The following is a 9,359-nucleotide window of genomic DNA, read 5'->3' on the forward strand; positions in this document are numbered from 1 at the left end:
CAACATATATAAAACATAATTTTTATCGAAATTAATGTTTAATTATAAAACCAAAATTAAGGTGCTAAAATATTTATTCTTACCTTGCTCATTAGCCATGTCAAAGAAAGCTTGAAGCTTCAACGTCCTTTTGTAGTACATCATTTCTCTAACTGAACTGGTGGATAAAGGAAAATGTGGTGTTTTACCTAGTGTGCCTATCAGATCCCACCACAACAGCTCAGCCAAGTTAATAGTTGTCCCCGACTACCACCTCTTGGATAAAACTGAAATAACACAACAAAATCTCCATAACACAAAAAGCCAAAAGAAAGCTCTGCATTTAAGCAGTACAGACACCAACATCTAAATCTGTAAAAACCAACCGCTTGGGAAAAAAATTAAAAAAAAAAAGACGAGACACCTTTTAATATAAAAAGAAAAGAAAAACTTGTGAACACGCAAGCAAAAACTGATAAGCGTGACTACCTTAAATCCCTAATAAACAAGAAAAAAGACACGAGGTTACAAGCTGAGTGTAAATTTAAGAATTTACCCCTTCTGGATATATCACTTGGCTTTTTTCATGAGTGTTTTGGTTCTATATTCACTGTCATCATGAATAAAGCTCCACCAAATATAAGAAACATGAACCACAATGGCATGTGAAATAGCATGGGCATCCAAAAAACCCTTGTAGGGTGGAAAATCATAAATTTGAAATAAAATAATTAATCCTTCACCAATTTTCACAACCCAAATCTTCCATTTAGATGGATGATTCGAAATTCCAACCCATACCCCCCAAATCAGTACCTTTGCTACTCCCATTTTAGCAGAAGCCTTCATATTTAAATCTGTATATAAAAGGTTTAAAAAGTCAAAAAGCTTAAAAAGGTCTTTTCCTTTTTGTATTATGAGGGGAAATGAACGCTTACCATAGTCAAATTGGTAGCATTTTAAATAAAGAATGTGGATAGTTACAAAGGCGATTAAAGAAGCTACAACCATGATACGTGTAACTTAACTTTTTATACTGAAAGCTTTTAGTATTGATACTACGAGAGAAAATCCAATAACTACTGCTGTAGATGAGTAATCTAGCTTCTATGTCATTTCCACATCCCTGAAGGGTAAAATGGTCATTCATCATTTCAACAAGAAAACTTACGTTGTTTCTTTTTGATTTAATATGGACTGATATAAAGGAGTGTTTCTTTTTAAGTTAATGATAACAGAGGCATATTAATCTCATTTGTAAATAGAAGAGTAAGATGGTAATTTACTCAGATTCAGACAGTCCAGAAAAGAAACATTAGTGTTTCTTTTTAATACTAACAGAGGCAGCGTAATATGTTAAGTGGGAAAGATGGTGTTTTATTGTTTCTAAATAGAAGGGTAAAGTGGTCATTACTTAGATTCAGACAGTTCAACAGCAATATTAAGAGAAGAGAGTGCCACAGACACAGCTTCCTGAAATCTAGATTCAAGAATCAAGAATGAATAATTATCAAAGAGTTGATGTAATGTAGAAGAATTTGATGCACCTCAATCCTAAAGGCATGTCTGAGTGGCCATTTTCCACGATATTTGACAGTTGTATCGCCAGTTGTCTCTCTTTCTTCTTCCATAACAAGCATACATTGGAATCTGCAGCCACTGAGACAATCCCATTTTATCCATTTTATGTATAGTGGCTCTTGTAGATACCATGAATCCTCACCAATCAGGCATATAACTTGAATGCTAATCCATATATTATTTTAGTTATATTTAACGAATTTATTTTTTATAAAATAAGAATCTGAACATAAAAGTTGTTTAAAATCCAAGTAAATCATCATAACTATGATATTTTTATTACTTTTATTTATAAAAAAATGTCATTAAAAATTACACAGATAGAAATGTAGTATTTTTGCAATTTTGCATTCCATTCCATGATTAACTTAATCAAAGGTAAGGTATGAGCATAGTTCCACCACCAACTGTAAATTGATAAAATAAATATGAATAAAGCTTTCAAACCTTCAATTGAGCTGTTCACACATAAAAATGTTTTTATAGTATTTTGAACCCAAACCTTAGTTGAATTGTACTTACATGGTACTGGTTAAGAAGATGGATCAGCTTTTTGACCACAAAAATGCAGGGGATGTAGCTGAGAAGGTAAGCCCGAGTAGCAGTTCAGATAACACAAGCAAGACTACTACAAAAACAGTAAACTGTAACATAGATAGGTCAAAATTGAACTTCTGAAACGTTTCATCCTGCAAACTATATCATAGATAGGTCAAAATCTTACCTACATCAACTTTAAGGTTGCTTTGTTAGAGAGAACGACTAGAATAGATTTCCCTTTTTAACCATAAAACGTTTTATCTGCATTGTCAATAATCACATCTGAACAGGTGATTCTTCAGAGGTTAATTCATGTCTCACAATAACACATAAAAGAACAATACATGAAATCTACCTCAATGTTATTGCTATTGTACATTACACTTCAGATTTAATAAAAACATGTGTAGTTCCTTGCTCAAAATATATAAGATAGCATTAAAACACAAGAGTCACTCATTGAGGCATTTTATCAAATAGCTGGTGTTCACCACAAAGTATCCCTAAACAGGCGGTGATTAATTATTCAAAGATTACCAGGTTGTTGTCTTATATAGTAACAAAGCAACCAAAAATAACAAGTAGTAGCCCAAGTTGTAGGAGCGTAGAGAAATAAAACATCTATTGTGTTTAGAAGATTCAAAAGATTTACAAACAGCGTAATTCAGAAAAAAAAAAGTATTTACTGATGACTATACTAAGATTTGATTACTCACCTGTATCTATAAATGCCTGATGGTTCCATCATTGGCAGTGGGTAACAAGTTCACGAAATCAACCACTTTGTAGTCATGAAACCTTGTGGTGAGATTCTTGAGGGTTTAAACGACCGTTGTAGGCTCAAGAGTAACCAAGTCGTAGGGTTGTGTTGCCATACCGGGAATCCGTAGCCAAGCTGGGTGAAGGAGTAAGACGATTTAATAAGATAATTCTAAAATAGGAGATAGAAACCTAAATTGCCTTTTAGGTTTTGAAAACGTGAATTCAAGGAGAGGAGGAAACCGTGTTAGGCTTAGAATCCCTAGTTCTGCATAATAGAGCCCTCGATCGTAATGATTTTGTAATGTCTATTTTTGGGAGCAAAAAAGCCTCAATCTCAACAATCTCATTCCGCCTTAAGATTTGATGAAGGTGAAAGCTAAACTCTATCATCTCCATTCCATACGATTTCAACCCTTTGTAATAGCCTCTTCAGTTGTTCTATTATGTCTCATACCCGTCGATCACCACCAAAAACCCTATCACGTACTAAGTCGATAGAAAAATGAGAGAATCGGAATTTTAGGAGAAAATAAAAGACCTCCCGCTACCTACTAAGAAGAAAGACGCATGTTAGGGTTCTTCGTTGTGTGTTGTTTTGATTTATCTATGGGAAATCAGAAACAAACGAGAATCAAGCTTTGCATTCCACACTTCATAGCGATAACTCATGGAATTCACAGAGCTTCGTTAAGCCAAACCATGGAAAAGAGAAAAGTAGAAACGAAGGAAGATGAGAACAAAGCAGGGTTTTCTAATTTTTGGGGACTTCGTTCCCGCTTAGCTATTAAAGGTCGGAAAACGCGCGTTCCATTAAAACTTATAAAGCGACATCCTTAGACGATACGCATTTTACTATAGGTGCCCTCCGTGTTTTTTTCTTTTTTTATTTAGACACTAATTTAAGGGCACGCAATAATGCGTGACATCAATCCTTAAATTTTTTGAAGAGATGGCACTTTTTTAATGTCACACGCTTTTACGTAACATAAATCAAGGAGTGTCGTGGTTTGCGCGTCGTAAAAGGGTCTTTTTTCTTGTAGTGACAATTCAAATTGCATGACTCCAAGTTTCTATCCAATTAAAACTTGGGTGATGAGATTGTTGGATTAGTGTCTAAGTCCTTCACTTTGACTCACATAAACATCCATTTTATCCAATTAGTCAATGTGCGATTTCATTTCCAGAACATGTGCACATACAACTTTCCATCTTGATATTTACATGCCAATAGGGCTTGAGTAGTTTCATATCTTTCAACTTGAGACATGGGGAGAATAATTAAAGGATGAGGATGAAGAGTTGGAGAGTTGGAGAAGCATGATATCCATTTCCACCATTTCTCGAAGAAGGGAACATACTTTCACCTTGATTAGAATATGGAAGATCATCTTCAGAAAGAAGAGGAAAACCACTTCCCAAAGAACGAGGAATACTATTGTTGTCTGAACTTGACATCTATAATAGGAGAAAATAGAATTCAAGTTAGTTGATTTTAATCCTTAATTATTAACCCATAATTTTTAATTAAGGCTAGGATGCATATTTTCAATTCGAACTTTCAAGAGGGATGTCGTAATCAAATTTGAATCTATTATAGGTATGTAAAACATTTACCAATTTCAATCTCATGAAACTCCTAGATCATTTGAGATTCATTGAATCTAATCAATGGCATGTTTAATCTCAATTATCCTGATAATTACCAAAAATAAGATAACCCTATCAACATCTAGCAATTTTCGAAAATATGGACTGGGGTGGTGTGTGTGTGTGTGTGTGTGTGAGAGAGAGAGAGAGAGAGAGAAACCCTCCAATATCGAAACTTGTAGGGCAAGGCTAAGGGTTTCAACCCTTTTCCTAAAATTCAAAACATAGTTCATAAGCAACCATAATTTCAAAAAAAACCTAGTCCATTAGGGTCTGGTTGCCATAAACCCTAATTTGATCAATTTGACCATTGTAGTCAATTCAATAAAAACAAACCTAGCTCTGATACCACTGATGAGTTTTGAGCATAACAAACAAAAACCTATGTGTGCATGCAACCCTAATTGAAGATCTACATTTTCTCTAATTGAACACACAACATCTGAACATCAATTGGGAAACCTTAGGAATCCTATACTATTTTCAAAATTAGCATCTAGTGTTAGAAACATACATTTGATTGTTATTGATGAATAACAAGAAACCCTTGTGTTGTTGAAGCTTAGAGAGCAAACACCACAAATGTCGTGCCTCTAATGGTTCACACCCAAACCCTAGTGACCAAGGAGCTTGAAGAAAGAGAGAGGAAAGAGGTAGAATTTCGGCCCTAGCTTCTCTAAGAATGCTTGGACGAAAATATGAGGCTTAGGGATCTTTATATAGTGTACCCAGAAACATTAGATAAGTCCCAAAACAATAAAATAACATTATATTACTTTTGGTATTTATCTGATTTCCTAATTATCCTCCGAGAATAATTTTGGATATTCTAGATATTCTGGATCCTCTATAACCATAGAAGAATGTCCAAGGCTCTAAGATGGTTCTAGAAAACCTATTATTCAACTATTAAATAATTACACTTCAACCCCTGTACTTTTAATTAATCAAATTAATCCCAAAATTAATTCCAGTTAACTTCTAATTAATTCTTAATTATATATTACTATTTCTAATTACTATATTATTATGATAATATATTAACAGATCATTTATTTGATTTCTAATTAATTTATTAACCAAATAATAAATTAATAAACAATCTCTCTCCCTCTCTCTCTCAAAGTTATCCTATTCAATTGCTAAGTTTGAGGGCAACCCAAAAGGACTGTGTTACTATAAATTCAAGTATATACCAATTATAGTTATGGGATTAAACACCTAATCCCACAGGCTTCCTAGATTCTCCAAGACGCTTCTCGGTTCGAGTATGGATCATGTGCTTTCAGTAGTATGGGACCAATACTACCTTCCATACTTATCCATGATTTCATTGAGAATCCTCCCGAATCCTCTAAGTTACCTTCTCAAATCCATACACCAACACTCGCTAACCAACTCAAAAAAAACCTACTAAAGCAATCCTTAGGCTTTCATAGGTTCCTGACCTCACTCTGCTATCAACTACTGAAGAACTCCACATAATGCCAGTCACCCACCTCATGAATACAATCACATGCAACAAAGCTTAGATTGTAACGCCCCAATTCTCGAATACCAATTTATGGTTTTGAAGTCTCATGAATTCAAGATATACTCGACGAGTTGGTTGCCTGACTCGTCAATTAGCAGCGGGTTTGGGCCACGTGTTTAAGTGACCAACTCGCCGAGTCGGAAGAGTGACTCGACGAGTTGGAGCTGGAGGGTGAAACCCTAATTTCCGGGGTTTGGCACCTTATTTAGGGGATCATTAGCCTCCCTTAGTTCCTTTGCAGCCTATTGAGAGGCCAGGAACCCTAATTCGTGTGTGTGCTCCATATTAGTGTAAATTTCAAGCTTGGAAAGAAGACCTTGATGCAAGAAGCTTGAAGATCAACAAGTTGGAGGCAAGAATGTTTGTGGGTCTGAAGCCTATCTCAGCTAGCTTCATTTGATGTATCAATTCATGATCTTGGCCTTATTCCTTTCTAGATCTCTTTGGATGAAGTTAGGGCTTCTTGGCTTGGTTATGAAGCTATTCTTGGGTATGAGCTCAGATCTGAAGTTGTAACTTTAGATCTGAACTCTCTTTGATTTATAAGTCCATAAAGATATCAGCTTTGGCAAGCATGAACCCCTCCTTAAGTGTAAAACCCCATTTCAAGCTTGGTTTTTGCATTTTGAGTCATTAGAGCCTTACGTGCACGTAAAGTTTGCAACTTTACGTGATAAGCATGCCTTGGGAGCTTGGATATGTAGTATGGAGCCTTGGTATGGCTTAAAAAGCATTTGTATGGATGAAGGACTGAAGGGACTTGGCGAGTCGCATGGTAGACTCGGTGAGTCATAAGAAGATGGTCATGAACTCGACGGGTTGGATGAACAACTCGCCGAGTCTGATGAAGATTGTCTTGGACTCGGCGAGGTGGCAAGTTATGCAAGGAACTCGACGGGTAGCTGAGAGTACTCGAGGAGTTGAGGTCAACATGGATTGTTAACCTTGACAGTTGACTTTGACCTCGAACCAAGGATTGACCAGTTTGACTTTTGAGAGTAATTGGTAAGCGGATATTTATGAATTGGATCATTGATGGTTATAGGTGTTGGAGTTTGGGGCAGTGTTTCGGGAGCGTGATTTCGTGGTTCCGTCCGGCGTTGCAAGGTGAGTTATCCTCACTATACTCAAGGGTCTAAGGCACCAAGGCCGACCCTTTGATTTGTTATTTGAGATAGTTACTATTGTGATATGTTAGCTCGGCATCCTGGTAGATAGGATGGTTATATGCTAGTATGATCTATTAGATCGGTATCCTGGTAGATCGGATGTGGTTAAGCTTAGTGACCTATAATTGGTCCGACTATCTACATGCTAGTTGTTATGCCAGTTAGGTAGATCTGTAGAACCACCTGTAGTATGATGTGATTATCTATATGCGTATTAGTTATGTTATATGTCGACATATAATATGGGATGGGTTGAGATGAAACTGCTCCGTACGGTAACCAACAAACCCGGGAGCATTCCAGATACGAGCTAAGGGAGACTCGTACTGTGGGCTTGGGAGCAATCCAGATACGAGTTGAGAGAGACTCGAACTGTGGGCTCGATGGCAATCCAGATGTGAGATGTGGGTCGGGAAGGCAATACAGACTCACATTATGGGCCAAGGGGTAATCGAATCTGTAAATTTGTGGACCCAGTACATGCTGATTACTTTTATATGTGTTACGTTATGTTGGCATTCCAACCCAATGGTTGAGGGCCAGGGGTATTCCAACCCGATGGTTGATTGGACCCATAGTATATTGTTCATTGCTCTATGTGTATGGTTGTGTGTATGGGTATTTTGAGGGTAACTCACTAAGCTTTTGGGCTTACAGTTTCAGTTTATTGTTTCAGGTTCAACGGACGATCGCGGGTAGGCGAAGGCGTGACCGTACACTTCCTCGATTGATGACTATGATTCCTGGGAACTCTGATGTTTAAACTATTTTGAAAACAAATTGTAATAATTGAATGGTTTTAAATGATTTAAAAAGTTTTAAATCAGCTCGAATTTTATGGGTGTTAGATAGATAATCCTTTGAGTAACAGAATCATCCCTACAACGGTTGGACTCAGACAAGAACTGCGCAATATGGTCAAATCCATTACTTTGAGATTATTCAACCTTTGTTACATGTGACATGACATATTCACTTAGTAGCTAACTCCCATCACCTAAGTGTTTCATAAAGCACAAAGCAAGCAACGTTCGTGCAGTAGCACTCCAATCCATAGAATAATCATGAGCATCCAATGCCACTGTAACATCCCCCTCTGGCACGTATCACAATATTGTCCGCTTTGGGCCACTCGGCACAAGGACTTCCCAGGGGGTCACCCATCCTGGTACTACTCCCGCCCGAGCACGCTTAACTGCAGAGTTCTTATGGGATCTGCTGCCCTCACGGCTTTAAAACGCGTTGTGATAGGGAAGGTATCCACACCCCTTTATAAGGAAATGTTTCGTTCTCCTTCCCAGCCGATGTGGGATCAGATCTAACCCACTTTCACCCCCCATTATAGGGTTCGACGTCCCTGTCGAACACATCGACCCGTACCCTAGCTCTGATACCATTTGTAACATCCCCCTCTGGCACGTATCACAATATTGTCCGCTTTGGGCCACTCGGCACAAGGACTTCCCAGGGGGTCACCCATCCTGGTACTACTCCCGCCCGAGCACGCTTAACTGCAGAGTTCTTATGGGATCTGCTGCCCTCACGGCTTTAAAACGCGTTGTGATAGGGAAGGTATCCACACCCCTTTATAAGGAAATGTTTCGTTCTCCTTCCCAGCCGATGTGGGATCAGATCTAACCCACTTTATTGTAACGCCTGTGTTTCGGGCTTGCCATTTGTAGCAATGTAATAGTCTAGGTTAACCTCTGTAACCCGTTTTGAAATAATAAGATTGTATTATTTGAGTATTATGTGTTTTGTGCTTAATTGCTTAATTATGTGGTTTGATTAATTAAGAATAAAAATAAGCGTCAAAATTTAAGTGTAAAATAAACTTAATATCTTTGGTTAATGTTGTAGTAATTGAAACGAGGTTTCCGAATATATATAGAACGCCCAAATCTGACTTCGTATGAGGAAGTTATGATTTATCGAAGTTCCGGCTTAGCGATATACAGCCTGTTTTACTCGATTTGAGATCGAGCGGTTGTTAGCCGAAGCAATCTAAATGAGAATCGAAGATCTCATTGTTGGTATTGAAACGATAAAAAGTTAGGCGAGAACGGACGTCAAACGAAGAAGTTATGAATTTATAACGAAAGTTTCTGTCCCGGCCTATTAAAAATAATTAATAAAAATAAAGTCAA

At 37.3% G+C, this 9,359-nt stretch overlaps 1 pseudogene; it reads right to left on the reverse strand.

Moving 5' to 3' along the window:
• Window positions 1–549: 549 nt before the first annotated feature.
• LOC111896625 (uncharacterized) lies at window positions 550–4,317 on the reverse strand (annotated as a pseudogene).
• Between the last annotated feature and the right edge of the window lie 5,042 nt (window positions 4,318–9,359).

Source organism: Lactuca sativa, chromosome 6, assembly GCF_002870075.4.
Source record: "Lactuca sativa cultivar Salinas chromosome 6, Lsat_Salinas_v11, whole genome shotgun sequence".
In the NCBI taxonomy this organism is placed as follows: Eukaryota; Viridiplantae; Streptophyta; class Magnoliopsida; order Asterales; family Asteraceae; genus Lactuca; species Lactuca sativa.